Below are 21508 nucleotides of genomic sequence, written 5' to 3'. Positions count from 1 at the left end.
AAACAGTTGACCTGAAGTGGGGCAACCCCGTGCTATTTGGTTGGACTTTGTGGTTACACGAGAGCCTTAATAATAGAGTTTGTCAGTAGCTTTGAACAGTTCTAGATGGTTGTAGGAATAAGAAGAAAAGGTGGAGGGCAGGGAGTGGGGAGGGTGAAGAGGCCAAGGAGCGAGTGAGGAAGAACAGGGCCAAATGGGTTTTAAACCCATGGACGCAGGTGCACCTTGACAGGCGGTAGACACATTCCTAGGGTGAGGAGGCCAGAGGGCGCAGGGGAGGTGTGACTCAGGCAGGGACCAGGGACTGTACCATGGCATCGGCTGGGTGTGCTTGGGCAGCCTTTCTCTGCCTCTGTCTCCTCATCTGTCTGATTGAACTAAATGAGATCTTTCATATCCAGCACATGGTAATGTTGGACATCTAATAGATGATGCTTGTTTTTTCGCATGATAGGATGGCTCACTCTTTTGTTGTCTTGTCCTTGTAATTCACTTTTCTTGTTTTAAAAAAAAAAATCTACTAAAGCCCCCAAGTCTGGCCTTTGTTTATACAGAAATTTACTCCACGGCGTCTCTGCTTTGGATTTTGATGTTGTGTCTTTGAATTTTACTCATCAAAATTTGATTATATTCCTCCGTGGTGACGCACTGAACTCCAAGCTGAGGTGGGGATTGGCTTCTGTTGGGTTTTCCCTGGAGTAAGGCACACAAGGACAGGAGCAGCCCAAAAGAGGGTTCTAGAGGAAGAGCTAGACCCCAAAATTAGAATGAAAGGTTGGCCAGCCCAGAGGGAGGAGGGAAGGAAACGGGGGAAGGATCTTCAAGGAAAATGTGCCACAGTTGTCAAGGAGAGCAGATCATCCGAGGTGAGGACTTGGGTGGCACTGAGAAAAGGTGCATGGGGTGCGAGGAGCTGGTCCAGCCCTTGGCTGGCAGCAGGGAAATCCTGGCCTGTCAGGAACACCCAGGTCCCGTGCCCGTCCTGCGGGCAGTGGCCCCGCGATGTTGCACCTATTGTCGAATCTGTCTCAGTTCTCTCCCCTGTAGAACCTGGCTCCTGCACTGGGCAGATTGATGTGTCACTCAAACACTAGAAGAAATGGAATGAGGAGAATCATCAGCCTCTGCCACATTCCCATCGTGTCTCTGGGCGAAACAAAGCAGGAAAGGAAAGGGAAAAAGACAGAAGGAAAGAGAGAGCAAGGTGGGGAGGGGTGTAAAAGGCAGGTTAGCTAACTGTGTGAGAGGGCAAGATGGGGAGAATTGTGTAAGCCCCAAGAGATGACAGCCTGGGGCTGGCTGCCCTGACACCACACCCCTGAGCAGGCCGATAAATGGTCATTTGTGATACCCACCCAAACAGATTAGTCAGTCAGACCAGGAGGAGGGAAGTCAATTGCCCTTAGTCACAGAGCTAACCTGAAACTTCTGTAACTTGAGGAAATGGAAGAGAAGAGGGGACCCATGCACGTAAGGTAGGAGGTGCTTCACAGTTGCCACAGCCCTTCAAACCCTGTTTTGGAGATGAAAGAGGTGCTGTGTGCTCAGAGTTGGAGGGTTGTCAGTTCTTCGTGATAAATCTTCAATGGCTCTGGATACATTTTTTTAAATCATATCTTGTAGATGAGGAAACAGGCTCAGAGAGGTGAAGGTACTTGCTCAAGGTCACAAAGCTGGGAGTGTAGGAAAACCATGATCTCAGTTTTCTTTCCACCCCAGCAGACATCTTCAAGGTATGAAATGCAGACTTTTGAGTGCTCTTGGGGACTGAGGTACGGGTGGGGACAAGAGCATGGGTTTTCTTATTTACCTAACCTGTCTCTGGGTGATGCCAAAGCCAAAGCAAACTCGTGCTTCTTCTCTTGGTCTTCCCTTGGTCTCCCTGTAGTGAGCAGGCTTGTCAGAAACAAAATAATTCTATTTTCTCACTTTTCAGACTGGCCCACTAACTAGTATCTCCAAGAGCAGGTAGGTGCATGTCACCCACACGGACTCTGGACTTGGGCCACCTGCTAAGTCCTTTCTCTAAAACCAGGCAGACAGACAAGCTCTGGGCTCCCCTCTTGATCTGCTTAACCCTGGTGGTATAGAGAAGCACCTGACATTTTGGTTATGCCGATAGCTTGGTGCCAGCAAGTTTCTGTTATCCTCCAGTTGTAATTGTTAACTTGAATGGAATGCAAAACTTCTGGTTTGCAGCAGTTGGCTTTTAACTGTGAATAACTTGAGGGATACGGAAAAAGGGAAGTGAGCACATTTTGTTATTGTAGAAGATGGTTTCTGAGAAACTTTCCGAGCTGCGCTTGCCTCTGATAACTGGAAATACTGTATGTGGTCGCCATCTAGTTGCTACTGTCTCTGGACTCACCGCTGAATTCCACCCTTTATTAACTTTGCCTTTGACACCTTTTTCAGTTTGGCAAGCCAAGACTTGCTTGGGGATTAGAACAACGAGCTTATCATAATGCTACCTTCAAAACAAAACAAAAAAGAGCCCTCATGCTCCCAGGGTTAAGTTTTATTTCTAGAAGCCCTTAGCTTAGCTTGTGGCTTAGCTTCCTCCCCACCCTCTGCAAATTTGGGATCTTTTTCCCCCCTTAAAAGGAAGTTGTGGAAATAGAGCCCGCTTGTTCATTGACATTATTGTACATCGCATGATATCTTTGGGACCATTATATTGTGTTCTCTCAATGGTGTTTGCTCTGAGGGTGGGACACAGGCTGTTTAGTGTCTCGTAAAACATTTACCAAAAGCACTGAGCCATGGTTTTGAAGGGCATTCCGTTGCCAGCGCGTGGGAGGAGAGAGCGAGCAGGGGAAAGAGAGCGCCAGGTGTTTGGCAGGTACTCGTTTCGTACTTTAATATTTATTAATATTTAAAATTGCAGACTCCATAAGATTCGCGCTCCCTTCTCTTGAAGGGACAAGGGTGGTGAGGGGGGTGCAATTGGGGTGGGAGGCAGAAGGAATTTCTTTGCAAATTCTGTTTTCCCGTGGCTCCGAGTCCCTGGAGAATTGTAATCTTCAGTTTCCCTCAAACATTTTCGGTTTTACTAGAGGGACGTGTGTGTCATGGAGAGTGAGCTCAACTCTACCTGCGCTTCGGTTTTACCTGGGACGGGATCAGAGGCTAGTATTTGCTTCAGCAAGGAATCAGGAGCCAGGTGCCAGTATCACCTTGGGTTCTGCACCTGCGTATGTCGGTGACTCATTCCTTTTAAAGATTTTGCTAAATGGTGGCTCTGGTTTCACGAAAATACTTTTAAACTTTCTATCCCTGCTCCTTGTTAAACTTAGACAAGATAGCAACAAGTTAAAGGTCAGCTGGAAAGACGGCTTCTTATCAAATCTGTGTTTCTACGACAGAGCAGCTTGAGAGTGGTTTCCATACCCTGGTGATGGCTTGGGGAAAACTAATGAATAAATATTCTTGTGAATGTTAAGTCTTTATATTCTTTTTTTTTTGGTAAAAAATTTTAGCATACATGATAAAGCTAGAACCTTAATCAGCTGTTTACATTTAGTTGACTCTAATCGCAATATATGCTGAAACACGGGTACCTGTGACTATGTATTAGTAGCTAAAGCCCAAACAGTAAATAGGAAAATCTAGAAACAGAATTGCTCCATCAGGTTTCTGTAACCAACAGTTCTTGGGGAAAGGTGTCGCAGTATAATGTATGAAATAGCAGGAGCATATGGAACATTTGGTCTGCTTACTGTGGCAGACATGGGCACGGATTTGAAGAGCCTCTGAGTATGAAGGAACCGGATGTGAATCCATTTTTGCCTGGTGACACTGGCAAGGGTCTTTTGACAAGTTTCCAGTTTTAAAAATGGCCAGGAGAAATGATCTGTTTCAGAATTACAGGAAATGTCCCCCATGGGAAAACCATCTGGTTTGGTTTTGTGTATTTAGGCAAATAGGACTGGATCTAACAACTGTGGAGGAGTTCACGGGAGGAAGGGTGGGTGGGTTTGATATCTTTTTATGTGCAAAGCTGAAACGAGTTTAGCAGTAAGCCATTTTGCTCCCTTGACCACTGAGAGTTTACGTAACTTTCAACAGGTGGATTAACCTTTTCTTACCTCTCTTAAGATTTCAAAACAAGGATATGCAAACTTCCCTGTCACATAGATGCATTTAGATTGCTCAAGCCGTTGTGAAGCTCTTGACCTTCTGCGATAGCACATTAATTCAAAATATAGACCCCATCACTGGAAGAGCTTATGCATTCCTACCACACTCTGAACATTGTATTAGGGGGGAAATGTGGAAACAAATCGTTTCTAGATAATCATCGCTTCCTGCTTTGCCTTTATGTCATTAGAAAAACTTTATTCTGTGCAGTTTCTTCATTTGGTTTTTACAGATTTTAAATTCGACGGATCTGTGTAGAATTGTAATCAAGATCACTGAAGGTTACCTGCACAACTCTTGTCAGGGGTCAGTAAAGTTTCCCAGTAGTTTGTTGATGGATCAAATTGTGCATTAAATTAAGCCCTGAATAACTTGGCCCACATCCCTGGCATTTTAAACTTTACTGCTGTTAAATAAGAGATGATAATAATGCTTTTATGTCAGGTCCTCTTTACAAGGTATATATTGAGTAACTTCTCTCTTCAAGGGTTGTTGTTACATGTCCATCTGTCCTTTAGACTACTAGTTATTATTGGTAAAATAGCATGAAGGTGAAATCTCTGGGGACAATAGTGGGTCCCAAATAAAGTGACATTTTGCAACAAGTAGTAATGCCCAAAGAGGCTAGCCTACTTTGACTTTTCCGGACAGAACTGCCACAGCTCTATTAAGGCATGGGTGGGTGACAGCCTTTCAAGGTGAATGTGGTGACTGCTTAGAAAGGTCACATTCAGGGAATGTAGGATGAGAACCACACCAGCAACCTGGAGGAATCCTCCCACAGAGTTGGGCCATTGGAGGCTGGTGGTGGTTTTGTAGGGTGAAATAAAAACTGAATATGTACAGGTTAACTGTGTGATCACTAACAATCCTTCACTTGTCTGGCAACTCAAAGGCTTAGGTAAGGCAAAAATACTTCTCTCAACAGCCAAAATTGAAGCTATGAATCTTATCAGCACCTTATAGAGTGCTTCTTGATTCTTAGTGTAGACATCTGTTTTAAATTTAATTTTAAACATGAGTTGAAAAATCATTCCCTGTACACATGCCAGCTCTTTAAAGTTAAATGACCACTGAGCTAGCTACATCCCCAGCCCTTTTTATTTTTTATTTTGAGACAGGACCTCAAAATAAATTGCTAAATTGCTGAGTCTGGGCTCAAACTTACAACCTGGCCTCTCCGAGCACTGAGACAATAGGTGTGCATCATACCTGCCGTTGTTTAGACATTCTGGGTAACATTTCTGCATTCCCAGTGCATAATAAATCAGAACTTTTGCTTCTCTTTTTTTTTGCCGGGCTAATGACCATTCATTCATTTATTTTTCAGCAAATACTTATTCTAGTCTAGGTTCTCATTACTCAGTTCTTTAATACCAGTTTCTCAAATTGACCTTCTCACCCCTAAATTATGTCCTATACTTTGAGATACAAATCACACTGCTTTTGTACTTGATTCCTAAAATAAAATGTAAGTTCCCTTAGCTGCTTGTGGATCCCGTTGTCTGTTCACCACTATGTCTCCAATGCTTAGCAAGATGTACATTCGCTAACATACATAGATGGATAAATGAAGGAAAACAAATGGGAAGGACTGGGATGGCTAACGGCAGGCATGTACCAGTGAGAAATAGCAATAAAGGGGTTCAACAGCCACGATCATCCAAACTTGAATCAATCATCCGGAAGTTGTTGTTCCACCTCAACTGAGCTTGACTGAGTCAGTTTCTAAGGATAACCTTGTTTCACCAAGAAGAATGTGCCCCATAGCTTCTGTTTAAAATGATAGTGAGGCACACGAACACATGAATCATTTAAAAATATTTTCATCCTAGAAAGTAATAGTTTTTTTTTTGTGTGTGTGTGTGTGTGTGTGTGTGTTTTGCTTAAATGGGTCAATTCAATTATTTGGAAAATTTCATATAAATTCCTACAATTGAGTCACTGGTGAAACAATGTATCACTCATGTAATTTTCAAAGACACTGGAAGAAAGTGTCAGAGAAGACTTAAGTCAAACAAATGCTTTAAAAATATTTTTTAAACATTTATTGAAGTATAACAGACATAATTCTGAAATATACAATTTGGTGAGCTTGTGCATATAGATGCACCAACACCCAGCTCAAGGAACAGAACACTGTCACCAGAACAGAAAGCTCCGTGTCCCTCTCCTCCCTCCCAAGGTAGCCAATATTCTAACTTCTATCACCGTAGATGAGCTTTGATTGCTCTAGAACTTCATAAAATGGAATCCTACAATATGTGCTCTCTCGGATCTGACTTCTTTCCTGTGACCATTGGGTCTCTGGTGGTTAGCCGTGTAGTTTCATGTAGCTATAATTATTTCTTTGGTGGCTGCATGGTATTTGTTTGTAAGAACAGACCACAATTTAAGAAATTTTCAGGAATGAAAAACATGAGTTGAAAATCATTCCCTGTACATGTGCCAGCTCTTTAAAGTTAAATGACCTCATAAAGGGTGGGATGGAAATGTTATCATCTGAGAGGGCAGAAGGAGGAGGGTCTTGTTTCTGGGAGTGTGTTTGCCAAGTGCTCTACATCGCCATTTATTTAACTGAAATACAGTCATCCTGGGAGGTGACTGCCACTATGTTGCACTTGAGGAAACAGCCCCGAGGAAAGCTTCATGACTTCACGATTGTTAGTTACACCAGAAATTGTTAGTTACACCAGAGAGCAGTCCTCTCCTGGCAAAGATGGTACCAAGGTTGTTGGGCTACGCCACCTCCAATTCCTTCCATTTCCTAAGACTTAAGCCTTTTTTTTTTTTTGGTGGGTTGGGCTGAATTGGGGATCAAACCCACTCTACTAGGGAGCTACCTCTCAGCCTAACTCAGCTTTTATATTATGGTACAGATCCTTATATCTTCTGTAAAAAAACTGACTATTCACCTGACTTTTTCCTATCAAAATTTGTATAGAAAATAATACTCTTTCTTTTTTTTTCTTATGAAATTTTATTTTTCAGATTCACATAGTATATTCTAAAATCTGGCAATATTTAGCATTTTTTTTTTTTTTTTTTTTAAGATCAGGTTTTAATGTGTATGTATAGGGCTGGGGATGTGGCTCAGTGGTAGAGTGCTTGGCTAGTATGTGTGAGGCCCTGGGCTTAATTCTCAGCACTGCAAAAAATAAATAAGTAGAAGGTATGCATAAAGAAATATTTAACCACCATAAGGAAGTTAGGTAAATTTCAAGTCTGAATTGCTAAGAAGTTTCCTGGAAGTCAAAGGTCATGTGTTTTAAAGTGGAATTTGAGAAAATACTTAAAATGAGAATTCACAGAAGACTCTACATGCTGACCCAGTGACTGTCAGATTCTCTGCCTCAACCAAATATCATGGAAGCAAACAGAGTTCAGGGTGGGCCCGGGGGCCTAAGGTTTCTGAATTTCTTCTCCAGTCCTACCCTCCCTGATTTTGCATCTTGCAAAGACATACATTCTCTAATGCATACTATAAAAAAGTTACCAGACACTTGCTCAGAGTGTCCTTCATCTAGTAAAACAAAAACAAGTACACCCTCTCAATATTTTTTTCTAATTGCCAATTAAAGAGGTCATGTTTTTAACTTTGTATTCGTATGATAAAGCATGTGTGACCAAACCTTCATTTCAGTGAAAGTCAGATAGGCTAGTTTGGCCACCCTCTCTCCCGTGGAATACCCGGAACCAGCCCGACAGCGCTTTAAGCATTCCAAGTCACTTCTAGAAAGAGCAAGAGGTGCCCACATCCTCTGCGACAGAGCCTTTATTATTTTCACAGTTGGTAGAAAGCCTCTTTTGTAGGTCATGGCTTGGAAGCAGTCATCAAAGGCTGTCTTGAATGGATTCTTTTTAACTTTATGAACAACCATAGGAACAATATCTTGTGTACTTTTTTAAAAATTTTTTTCTCAATTTTCACGTTTACTCTCCCCCCCCCCCCCCGTTGTTACATATGTCCATTTTGTACGTGAGAAAGTTGAAGTAGAGAGGCTCAGCTCTCACATCCGCTTAGCAAAAGAACTAGGTTTTCCACCTCCACGGGGCCCAGCTCTTCCAGCAGGTTGTCACTGCCACCCACACAGTGTTTGGGGATCTGTGTCAGCCATTAAATGCAGCTCCTTCAACAACACTGGTCTGTGATGGCTTCCCAGATCACACGGTCTTATTGTGCACTTACTGGGTGTCAAGAATTGCACCCAGATCTTTATCATTCCCAATTCTCATACAGCTCTGTTGGTGAGGAATCATTGACCCTTTCTTTCAAGTGGACAGACCGGGGCACTGAGAGGTCAGGTGCCTTGCACAAAGCCACACGGCTTAGTAAATGCCAGCACCTGCCTTCACACCTAAGCTAATTTGACCCCAAAGTGCATACAGTTTGCCATGCCATCCTGCCACCACCAGAAAACCATGTCTTTCAGTGATCTCAAATGATGATCGGGGTCAAGGCAAAGAGGCCTTAAACAAATTGCTGACCGTCTTGACCTTCCTCAACACACCCTCTTAACAACTGGGAGCTTTCTTCACAACAGGGCAAAGACATGTACTGGGTGGGATTTGGATTTTAAATTGCTTTTTAACTTTCAGAGCTAAATGGAAATCAGGTTAAGTTGCTGTGGAGTCAAATTGTGGCTGCAGAGGGGCCCCTGCCTGCATTAGCGAGATTCGTCGTGACTTCTTGTTTGGGGTGCAGAAAAAGTGCAACTCCTTGGGCAGGATACTGGTCAGGCAACTCTCTGGATTTTTTTTGTGGAGGAAAATTGAAAAGGGACATTTAAGACCCTGTTTATTTGACTCTGAGTCTCCCCCCCCCCCACAAAGAGCCATCTTGACGCAGCAGTAGCAGCGGAATCAAGTGGTTTCCATATACAGATGTGGCACATCACATTTGAAACCAGTGTGGGCAACTCAGTGGAACCTTGTATCAAATAAAATTTAAAACATGGGCTGGTCATGTAGCTCACTGGTAGAGTCTTTGCCTAGTGTGCATGAGGCCCTGGGTTTGATCACCAGCACCACATGCACATAATCCTTGTTTCCATCTCATCTTCTCTTCTGCTTTTCTACAATTTTTTCAATACATGTTTTTTTTTGGTTGTCAGTGGTCCTTTATTCTATTTTTATGTGGTGCTGAGGATCGAACCCAGTACCTCACACAAGAAACTCTGTGTGTGTGTATGTGTGTGTGAGAGAGAGAGAGAAAGAGAGAGAGAGAGAGAATATTATCTCCCTTTCTTTTTTTAATATTTATTTTTTAGTTGTAGTTGGACACAATACCTTTATTTTATTTATTTATTTTTATGTGGTGCTGAGGATTGAACTCAGGGCCTTGCACATGCTAGGTGAGCACTCTACCGCTGGGCCACAATCCCAGCCCTCCCTCTCTTCTTTAGGCTTTCGTGTTTTTCATGACAGATGTCTAGTATAATCAGAAGAAGAGTATAATGCATGTTATTTCTAAAAGTCACTGACATCATTGAAAGTCTCCTGCTTGCAAATCTACTAGATAATAACAGTAAACACCAAGGTGAAGGACAGCTAAGAACGGTGTCCATGGGAGATTTCTGGCCTTCCAGTTGTTGATTACTTTTCAAAATCTTGAGTCCTCTGGGTGGCATTACTTGTCCCCCCTGGTGGCTCTTCTATGCTCCCCTTCCCTCAGAGGCAAACCTGCAAGCTACCTTTCCTGAATAAGCGTCTCCATGCCTTGGAGAGCACCTTCTCTTCCCAATGCCCGTCGCCTGCTGCTGACAACCTGCGCTGCCAAAACCTCTCCCTCACTGTTTTCTGTCTGAGACCACGCTCCAGGCAGGCTCATTTCTCATGTCTATTGCATTTGTTCTTCCCTCTTAGCTTTAGGTTCCGATTTCAAGTCTTTGTCGTGTTTGTTTCAAAGTCAGCGAGTGAAAGGAGGGGGAAAGTGGAAATGTCAGATTTTAGCCATTGGCTCGAGTCTAGGATGAACACCCCTCTCTGTCCAGACTTATCAGATTCTACTGTTTCAAGTTCTCTGTCATCGAAGGGTTTCTGATTCACAAGCTGTCCTTGGTTTCTCTCCCTGGCCCCTCTCCACATTCTCCAGCCTCCCCACCAGAGAGATGGGAAAACCTTGTCTTAGGTGGGTACAAACGTTCGTCAGCCACGCAGGGAGTTGGGCTCACTTCCTCCTTCACGCTTGACTTCCCCTCCGTTCAGACCAGGCTCGATTCATCGAATGAAGTTCTGTCCTCCTTTTTCAGGACAAGGTAACGAGGACATACCAGATTTGTCACGGGAAGTGTGTCGATATGATTACAGTGCAGCAGGTGATTTACCCAGTGTGGCATACCCACCCTGCCAACCCAAAAAGCCAGGGAGTCGAACCTGCTTCAAATTTTATATCAGAAACTAAAAATATGCCCAAACTTGACCTTTGTGTACGTTCATTCCTATGAGCGGACTGACCAGCATTGAGGGTTTTGCTGTAGACCATATTAGTGCTCAAGACCACATGGAGGGTCTTGAGACTCCTCCATCCCCATCCCCACCCCGTACTGAGGATTGGACACAAGGGTGCTCTACTACTGAGCTACACCTCAGAACCCCTCCCCCCTCTTTTTTAGGGGGACAGAGAGGTTGAACTCAGGGACACTTGACCACTGAGACACATCCCCAGCCCTATTTTTTATTTTATTTAGAGACAGGGTCTCACTGAGTTGCTTAGCACCTCACTTTTGCTGAGGCTGGCTTTGAACTCAACATCCTCCTGTCTCAGCCTCCTGAGCCCCTGGGATTACAGGCATTAGCCAGACAGCCCCAGCCTTTTTTATTTTTCATTTTGAAACAATGTTTCACTAAGTTACCTGGGCTTGCCTCAAATTTGCACTCCTCTTGCCTTAACCTCCCCAGTTCCTGGGATTACATTGCCACAGTGCCCAGCATGGATGGCGACTTCTGAGCGAGGAGGAAGCAGGAGGTGGTGGCGGAATTTGTGTACATGCCAGGAGCTCACTGTGGGGCTTGTGGAGCTGGTGTGCATGTATGTAGTGGGTGAGGGTAATTCTATGCCTAATTAGTGTTAGGGCTAAGAAGGTCTAAAAGATCGAGAAAAGAGCACTGGAGTTACTGAGGTTTATTTGATTCTTGTCTGAACATCTGTTGAAGCTTGAGAAAAGTCAACTGAACATTTTAACAGCCTATTAAATGATATCAGAGTCTCCTCACCCTTGGAATGAAAAAAAAAGCATTGATTAGATTAGCTCCTCTACCAGAGTGGGGGCAGCAATTCAAGAGTACATGGTCTAACTCTGCCCAGAATCTCTTATTTTTCTGTCCAGGGCTAGCATCCCATGTGGCTCTTTAATTAAGTAAAATTAAGTGAAGTAAATAATTCTGGTCCTCATTTGCACTGAGCACATGCCAGAGTCCTCAGCAGCACTCGCTTGGTGGCTACTGTATTGGGCAGTGCAGATTCAGAATGTTTGTGTGATCACAGAAATTTCCATCAGGCAGGACTGACCTCTGTACAGGTTTTCACTATCTGACTCTATGAAGTATGTATCCCTCTACCTGTGGTCACAGCTATAAGCAGCAGAGCCTCGATTGGTTTTCTATACCACCCCTCTTGACGTTTTCCACAGCTTCTTTGCCATCCTACCTTCATTGAACTTTTATCCTTATAATTTACGTAAGCTACAGCCCCAGATTTTAGTGGTGAAGCTTAAGTCTTGATCATGCTCAAATTAAAACCAGAAGGGTTTCCCTGTGTTATTTCACTCTTCACGATAAATGAAACCATCAGCTGATCTGTGCAGCATTTGGACCCTGAGTTAAAACTTCAGTCACATGACATCATTTATTTTATATTGCAGTTATTTTTTGACATCGTGGAATTTAATTAACATAATCATTGCCAGAGGCCAGTTTAAACGTTGACTTGCAGACACTGCTTTAAAACTTGAGTTTAAGATTCAGATATGAGTGAAACCTGAGTACAAGACATGCTGTAAAACCAAAGAATGCCTTGGATCCCAGTGCTTTTCGTGATGATCTGTCATTGAACAGTTGTGGTTAGAGGGAAATCTGTTAAACCAAGTCTTACATGAATTGACAAAGCACAAGAGAATGTGGTTGTAAGTCATTTTGTAAAGTAAAGAATCATTTTGTTGGATGATGTAAACTACTTTCAAATTCATCTGTTTGGTAAATCAGAGGTTGATGTGCTGTGTGGTTACCTAGTAAGGTGATCCTTAATCAGTTCATTTGGACCACAGATCAGTTCATTAAATACAAAATTAAGTCAAATTGTTAGGGTCAAGCAAATGAAAATTTTATTAGTTATATTAATGTCGTGAGCACATGTGCTAGAATTATTTAGGCATAGCTAGTAGCTTTGGGGTTCCTCTTAGTAGGTGTTTTAAATGTTTATGTCATCATAATATTAAAATATGTTTATTGAAGGTAATAATGATGTTACTATGAAGTGTTCGAAAGACAGGCATGAGATATACATTTATGAATAACCAATGGTTCTAAGACCTGCAGTTGTGACCTAAGAATTTCTGATTCATTCCAGGGAGTTATGGAATTTAATTTTTAAACTTATAGTAATAAATGAAATTAGGTTCACTTTAATTTTAAAATGCTAATCTGCATCCTAGCAGTACTTTCAATGAAAGATGGGTACTATTACCTCTATTATAGAAGGTTACATTTTAAAAATTTAGAACTTCAGCTGGTTCTCTGATATTTATTGCCTTAATATATTAACTAATTTCAGTTTTTAATTTCACTTTATTTTTTTATTCCCTAAGCAATTCAGTATAACAACTATTTACATAGCCTCTACATTGATTTGGTGCTATAAATAATCTAGAGGTGAGTTAACATATATGGGAACATGTTCATAAATTAAATGCCATTTTGTATAAGGGGCTTGAGCATCTGTTTAGTTTAGTATCCATGGGGGTTGAGGAACCAATCCCCCATGTAAACCTGGGGACAACTGTAACCCAGGAGCAAATATGAGACTTTCTGTCTTCAAATCCACACTCACCTCCTCTAGACTGAGAAGTCCCCAGGAGCTGTCTGTAGTGAACACAATTCCAAGATGGCCTGTGATCTCCACCCCTGGTGCGATTCCCTGTACACTCTCCTCTCAGGAGACCCAGCACTTGCTACTTACCCTGTAGTTTACCGCAAAGGTTAATGGATGCAACTCCCATCATTGCCTCCTGTTCTTAAGACCCCAGTTTAGCAAATTGTGAGAAGCAGTTATGAAATGAAGTGCCAGTGGAAAGAGACACATGGCAGGCAATTGCTGTGTCTTCTAGAACCCAAGGGCCTCTATCCTATAACTACTAAGCAGCTGGGTCACTCCATCACACAGCTACAAGGAAATGAATTCAGCCATCATACTAATTAAACCTGAAAGTAGATTCTCTTCCCTGGCTAAGCCTCCAGATGGGCACAGAGCCTTGACCAGTGCCTTGTGAGACTCACAGCAGAAGCACCTTCATTTTTTTAAAAACTCCAAACATACTTTGAAGTTTAAAATGGAATAAAATGCAAATTCCAATATACCATTCACGTGGGTTCAATAGCTATTTAAGATATTGCTACACAGCATCACATGTAATTCTTGTGCCAATTCATTTAAGTCTTTTTCTTTTTTTAGTACTGGGGGTTGACCACTGAGCTTCATCCCTAGTCTTTTTTATTTTTTATTTTGAGACAGGATCTCACTCAGACTTGCTATTCCCTTAACCTTCCAAGTCTGGGAATGTAGGCATGTGCTACCGCACCTAACTCATTTAAGTCTTTTAAACAAATCTCAGATATCATATTATTTTCACCCCTAGTATTTTAATGAACATCCTTAAGAATTTAAAGCTTTTATATGTAATCACAATGTTGTGATCATACCTAGTAAACAACAATGCCTTGGTATATCTACTGCCAAATTGTCATAATTTTTTCTTTTTACAGTTCATTTCTTCATTAAGAACCCAAAGAAAGCCTACTGAGTGTGCTTGTTTTTAAGTACTTTTTCATCAATATTATTTCAATCATATAGCAAATTTGAATTTTATAATGAACACCACGTACCCCATACCCAGATTCTGCCGTATTCGTTTTGTCATATATCTACCCATCAATCCATTCCTCTAGCCATGAAAACACCATATTTTCTACATTGAGTTACTTTAGTGAAACATTTCATTAAAGCTCATTTTTTAAATTTGCTTTTTTTTTTTTTTTGTGGTGCTGAGCAAATTTCCTACTGCTAAGCGACATCTCCAACCCTTAAAGTTTAACATTTACCTATGATTTTTAAAAGAAAAATTTGTGTTCAATAAAATGCACAGATGTTACTCATACATTTACTGAGATTTAACAAAGACATAATCTCATGTAATGCAAACTATTACCAAGAGAACTTGAACATCATCCTGGAAAGTTCTCTCATAACCCTTTGTAATGAATCCCTATTCCCACCTTAACCCTCAAAGTCAATCATTAATTTGAAGTCCTTTCCCCCATCGTATCTTCGTTTTGCTTATTTTAGAATTTCATAAAAATGGAATTCATTCAGGATGCATTTATCTATGTAAGATTTCTTAAAAGTTTGTGACTACATTATTATTATTATTCATCTTTGTTATTATGTTATTGAAAGGCCTTACCTAACTGGAAGAACACACATGCTTAATGAAGAAGAGCATTTTCTTAAAAATGCAGTGCTTAGCCAATAAATTGGAGCTTTGAAGAAACACGGTTCTGAAGATATTAGTGGGCTTTTGAGCTAAAGAATATCTGTCCCAGTACCCACTTGATTTTGAATTGATGTAGGTCATCATAAAATGAATTTTGCATGCCTTTTGATTGGAAGAAAAGAAATCTGATGCTTAGTCTTAGCTCTACCACTTGCTAGTAACTGTCACCTTGAGAGCTATCTAGATACATCACCACCAAGAAACGAGGGTTGAGCTAACTGGTCTCTAATGTGCAGTTCATTGCATATTTCTCAAATTTATTCTAAGCCCTGGGGCCACAGGCAGGAATAAAGCATCTTTTTCTTAGGGGAGAGGTACTAGGGATTGAATTCAGAGGCACTCGCCTACTGAGCCACATTCCCGGCCCTATTTTTGTATTTGAGACAGGCTCTCACTGAGTTGCTTAGCACCTTGCTTTTGCTGAGGCTAGCTTTGAACTCATGATCCTCCTGCCTCAGCCTCCCAAGCCACTGGGATTACAAGTGTGCACCCCTGCACCTGGCAAAGCACATCTTTTGATTTGCAAGTTATTCATAGCATCTGAGTGCTAGTGCCGTTGGTCAGCTGTGTCATATCACTGACTCCTGGACATCTGTGAGTGAAGAAACTGAATTAATAAGTGAAAGTGCAGTCTTCAGCCTCCAGAACAGTGTAATGTGGCTCCAGTTACTGACGTGTCCACAAAACAACTGTGACGTATGGACAGTATGTTCTTTGCTTTAATAAAGGTTCACTGTAATGGAGGGAAATGATTAAACAAAATGTGATTCTGAAGTGTTAGCCTCATAGACTCTTCAGGGAGAAAAGAGTATAAAACAGTGAAGTGCATACACCTAAAAATTTGAATAAATTTAAATAAAAAGCCTTGAGTAAGAGCTATATGCTATGGGTTTTAAATTTCACTTGATTGATCTATTTATTTATTTTGTAGTACTGGGGTCAAACCCAGGGCTTCCATGCGTACTAGTCAAGTGTTCTATCACTGAACCACTGAGCCATGTCCCCAGCTAATTTTTTAAAAAAAGAAAAATTGATTGTCTGTTTCTTTTTTTGTCTTTTTAAAAGTAGCTTTTCTCCCTAATATTGGCATGAAAGCCTCTGCCTTTATTTATATATTCATTCAACAACTATTGGATACCTCTTGTTAATATAAAGTGTAAAACGTTAATGCCATAGAGAGGTATGAGCCAAGTTGAATAGACTTATCAGAAATAAGTGATTTTTATCTAGTTTGTAAAGGTATCAAATCATAGTCATTTTATACGCTGTGTTAGAAATTAAAAATTAGAAAAAATTAAAAATTAGAAGTCATGTATAAATGCCTGATGTTTTCTAGTAATTAGAAACTATTATATCAACCATCAAACTTAATTTTTAATAGAATGCCATACTATAGGGTGCTTAACAGGGATCCCTAAGGAATTTACAGGTATTTCTTTTGAGTTTTCACTAGTCATATATATTTGCACACATGGTGGGCTATCAGAAGGATACAGACTAAAAGCACTTTGAGTTGCATTAAAAGCAAAACCTAAGTAAAACAAGAGCAAGAATGCAGAGTTGAGGGGCCATCTTAGTGGAGAGGGTAAGCTTTGGAGTCAAGGCCCCTTTGGGTTTGGATTCTGCAGTGCCATGTCTTGGGTAAATTCTTTAACCTCCATTTCTGCATTTTGTGTTGAAAATGGGAGTGGTTCTGTCTTCTAGGGTTGTTGTAAATGTTAGAGGCATTGTTAGAGGTAAGAGCACATGAATTAAAGTGTTTAGAAAAGTCTTGTGCAGTAAATACTTACTCACAACTATAATCATCTGCTTATATGGGGAAAACTGTAAGATTTTCCCAGTGAGATTACTGCCATTCTGGTTACAGCCAAAATTGGCTAAATAACTACAGTGGCTGGACAAAGAAAGAGTTTTTATGTCTACACAGACAAGTGATTGTTTGTTTTCCTTGACTACATATTTAGAATCACTGCCATGGGTTGGGAAGAACTTTTAAAAACTATCAAAAGTTAGGACGCTGCAAAGACGCCAGGCTTTAGGGGTTTCCCCTGAGTTCTGCAATCCAGGTTATTCAAACAGGCTTGGTACACATTCATGTAGACCAAGTGGAGGCAGCCACTCTTGCTGGTAGCCTTGCTTTGGTTTTGAGTGAGCCACTGCTTCACCCACAAAGGTCTCTTGTCTGCTTCAACCCTGATCAGAAATTCTCCTTTCAGGGGCCGAGGTTCAATGGTAGAGTACTTGCCTAGCACATGTGAGTGTGAGGCACTGGGTTCTATCCTTCATACCACCTAATAAAATAAAGGCATTGTGTCCATTTACAACATATACACACGTGTGTGTGTGTGTGTGTGTGTGTGTGTGTGTTTAAGGTTGGACCTTAAAAAAAAATTCTCCTTTCAGAGTTCCCCTAGTTTCCTATAGAAGCTTCCTCCCAGTAAGTTTTATTCTCCCCCCGGTATGCTGTCTTTGTCTTTTTTTCTTTTTCTTTTTTTCCCTACGAGGGAAGCAGGAGAAGACAGATGAAATAAAAGGAAATAGACAAGTGGGGTGATCAGTTGTTTAGTCTTTGGAGCAATCCCAGTTAGCCCTGCTGGGGATGTCAGATACAGCAAGGGGCTGGCAGGTGAGAGAGCTTTTAGAGACAACACTTAAGCAGCAATCAGCTGTAATCATTGAAAAAAGATCTCTCCATGAACTTGAGGGTTTTCTGTTAGCTTCTACTGCAAAGGACATAGAGCTGACGATTTGTAGAAATGAAGACCTTCTAGAGGGATTCGAGCTTTGCCAGCTCTTTGTTTGAATGCTAGCTGTCTTCTTAAAGGAATGTTAGATTAGCACAACTCTGCCGTAGAAATGATGAAATGCCATTTTTAATGTTGTCATAGAATAAAATTTTAGGAAAGAAATTGAGGAGGGAGAATGACAGCTTTTCATGAGACCTGGAAAAAATGGATAGGAAGAGTAGATGAGGTGAGATTTCTATGTTACCTTATTGGTTATGCCATCCCTGTGATAATTTATACCAAGGAAGAAGGCCCCAGTGAGCTTCTAATTTCCTCTAATTTACGGTTGCATGTCAGAAAAAAAAAAGACAAAAAACAAAAACAAAAAATTAATGCCAAATAGAATAAGGAATAAATGAACAGATATAGTACATCAAATCACATATCTACTTACAATTACATATATATATATACATTTACCAAACTGGAAATTCTAAAGGGTGAATGAAACATTGCAGTATTCAAAAGAGATCACCAGAACTGTTTTTCTCTCTGTATCTCAGTCTGTTATCTTCTATATTGGTTTTATTGCCTAACTTTCCTAAGGAAAAACCCTACAGCTATACCATTCTTAGTTCCATATAAGTCCCTCAAAAGGACTCTGATTCTGGTGCTGCACCTGTTGTCTCTGTCCATAGAGGGCTGCATTACCAGGAGATTTGGTGCTGGGTGAGTGGGCAGGAGAAGGCTGCTATAATCCTTACCTAAGGTCCCTCTCCTCAGTGCAGGTTCTTGTTGACCTCTGGTTTAGAGGTTTCCACATCTGGGGCCACAGACCCTACTGTGCCCAAAGTTGCATTCCATCTTGTTCCTTGTCCTACCGTGGATTTACTGACTTGGATTCTTTTTTTTTTTTTTTGGTGCTGGGGATTGAACCCAGGGCCTTGCCCCTGCAAGGCAGGCCCTCTACCAACTGAGCTATATCTCCAGCCCCCTCAGATTCTTTTTCTATACAGCTAAATCCCTGGATAAGTGATGGCAGAGTCATCATTTCAGCAAGATTTTGCTCAGAGGACAGAGCACTTGACTTGTCTGTATTGAGAAACTCTATCGTTTCTTATTTTCACCTAAGGAAAGCCAATTTACAAATGTCTAGTAGAAATTAGCATAAGAGTACAGGAAAGGTTTGATCAGAAAGGGACCCGAATGATCACACTGCTTTGTTCCAAAGACAAGAAAAACCTCTTGAGCAATGACTGTTGGCATGCTGTTCTGCCCTGTGTTATAATTACTGAGGAGTCATTTTGTATTTTCTAGTCATTTGTAAGCTTGTTCTAAGTGCAATTTTGTATGTTTCTTAGTGTCACTCATAGAAGGGGTTAATAAATACGTGCCACCAAGAGAAGAGTCAAGGACTTGTTAACTTCTATATTAGATGTCTTTATTGGCCAACTTAGAACAATTGACTGAGATTTGCAGCATTAATCCTGGGACATCCACATTTATTTGTAACAATATGCATTCATTATATTAATATCTTTCTAGTTATGTTTTAAAGAGAAGAAGTCAAGAAATACAGATGCCCAGCTGAATTCCTGTAGCTGAAATGGCCCTTGTAACCCTCTGACCAGAGCAGCCAATGGCCTTTTCAATTTCAATTGTCTCTCATCAAAACATATGATTTTTTCCCTTTTAAATTTCTAGGGTTCCCCGTGGGGAAAGAACTTCACACTCTCTGAGCAGTTGCCATGTGTCAAATGTCCTCTGGGCACATTGTCTTATCAAAGTTCCACATCCACTCAGAAAGCCAGTTCTTCCTTCTCAGCCATTGTGAAAATGAGTCATCCCCTCCTCTGCGTACCACCCGACAGGGTCCCCATCCCACCGTTCTGAAATGATTTGGTGACACTTCTCCGCATCCTACCAGGCCACGAGTTTCTCAACGGCAGCCCCTTGGCACCTGGCTCATCCTGGGGACTCGGTGCCTCTTAGCCATCTGTGTGATCTTGGTTGGACACTCTTGGTATCTGAGGCTTGCCCGAGGTTGAAAGTGGAAAAGGGAAGGGCTGGTTTTGGAGTTCAGGTCTCCCAGACTCCAGAGCCTGTTTTCTTTCAGCCCCTTTGCTGTGTGTGGGGTTGACTGCTTGGGAATGCTGGAAAGGGCACTGGTGGCAGGTGAGGGTGATGAGGAAATGCGGTGGAAGGGGAGGAGGAGGGGAGCGTGTTACTCGCCGAGGCTGAGAGGGGAGGCGAATTGTGCCTTGCTTTAGGAGTTTGGAGCCCCCGACTCCATGCTCAGTGTGCACCTCCACACGGCCACACTTCAGCAGGGACAGCCCCACGGGGAGTGCTGGGTGAAAACAGCCAGCAATAGCAACAGCTGGAACACTCAGCCATCTGCTGGACATAAAAATAGTGTCACGACAGAACCCTCTGTCCAGTGTCATTCTGCATGGTGAAGTTTTACCTGTAGGTTTGAGTCTGAAATGAAATTGGGGGCAGAACATGGAACACGAACGTGCTAGCACTCACCGCTGCATGCCTGAGTCTTATTCCCTGAAAGCAAGGTGGGGACAGGAGGGATGTAGGAGAAGCCTTTCCAATGCGTCTTTCTGAAGGATGGCAAGCGGCAGCATCTGCCATACTTCTGCTCTCATGGCTGTTCATATATATATAAAATTTTTTCCTTTATATATATAATTTTTTCTTTTTATATATATATAAATTTATATATATATATAATTTTTATTTTTTCTACTGGGGATTGAGTTTAGTGTTATTCTACCACTGAGCTATATGTCTAGCCCCCCCCCCTTTTTTGAGACATTGTCTTACTAAATTGCTGAGGCTGGCCTTGAACTTGCAGTCCTCTTGCTGCACTTGGGATTACGTGTACCACCATGCCTGTATTTATTTTACATTTCTATTCTTTCTTTATTTCTTGATTTTTTTTTTAAATTGGGGATCAAACCCAGAGGCACTTTACCACCGAGCCACATCCCCAGCCCTTTTTATTTTTTAAAACATTTTTTTATAGTTGTAAATGTACAGCATGCCTTTATTTTGTTTATTTTTACTTGGTGCTAAGGATCAAACCCAGTGCCTCACACGTGTGAGGCAAGTGATCTGCCACTGAGCTACAGCCCCAGCCCCTTGTTATTTTTTTGAGACAGAATTTTGCTAAATTCCTTAGGGCCTCACTAAATTGCTGAGGCTGGCTTCAAACTCCTCCTGCCTCAGCCTCCTGAGTCTCTGGGGTTATAGGTGCACATCACCATGCTCAGCTTGTCTTTTCTTTTAAAAAACAGCTTTATTGGGATATAAGTCACATACCAACGAGTTCACCTGTTTGAGTGTACGAGTCAGTGGGTTTTAGTATATTCCCAAAATTTTTGTAAACATTTTTTTTTTTTTTAGTTGTAGATGGACACGATACCTTTATTTAGTATTTTTTATATGATGCTGGAAATCGAACCCCAGTGCCTCACGCATGCTAGGCAAGCACCCTATCACTGAGCCCCAGCCCCAGCCCTATTCCCACAATTTTGAAACCATATTACAATCACTTTTAAGAACCTTTTTATCACCCCCTTGAAAATCCTGAGTGTTGTTACCGGTCACTTCCCTTGTCTCCTTCCTCACCCCTGGACAAACACCGGTTTGCTACAGAGTTGCCTATTCTGATACTTATAGATATGAATTGTACTATAAGTGGTCTTTTGCAACTGGCTTCTTGGACTTACTATAATATTTTGAAGGCTCATCTGTGTTGTAGCATGTGCCAGTGCTCTGTTCCTTTTTATTGCCAAATAGTATTCCATCGTATGAATAAAAGGTGTTTTATTTGCCTTGGTGTTTACTCATTAATTGATGAAC

The 21508-nt window shown here is 41.5% G+C and overlaps 1 protein-coding gene across 8 annotated transcripts in view; it reads left to right on the top strand.

Moving 5' to 3' along the window:
• Window positions 1-21508, top strand: part of Rbm47 (RNA binding motif protein 47) — a 161806-nt gene that overhangs the window by 81511 nt on the left and 58787 nt on the right. Inside the window, exon 1 of one of the 8 annotated variants that reach the window (XM_078021220.1) lies at window positions 1457-1475. The exons of 6 other annotated variants lie outside the window; for them this stretch is intronic. The gene's annotated coding sequence lies outside the window, so the exon portion shown is untranslated. Of the gene's footprint in view, window positions 1-1456; window positions 1476-2702; window positions 2843-21508 lie in introns of those variants that run through there. One more of the 8 variants, XM_040292523.2, reaches the window with a different exon arrangement.

Source organism: Ictidomys tridecemlineatus, chromosome 9 (genome assembly GCF_052094955.1).
Source record: "Ictidomys tridecemlineatus isolate mIctTri1 chromosome 9, mIctTri1.hap1, whole genome shotgun sequence".
NCBI lineage: Eukaryota > Metazoa > Chordata > Mammalia > Rodentia > Sciuridae > Ictidomys > Ictidomys tridecemlineatus.
This window is presented reverse-complemented; position numbering and strand designations above follow the sequence as displayed.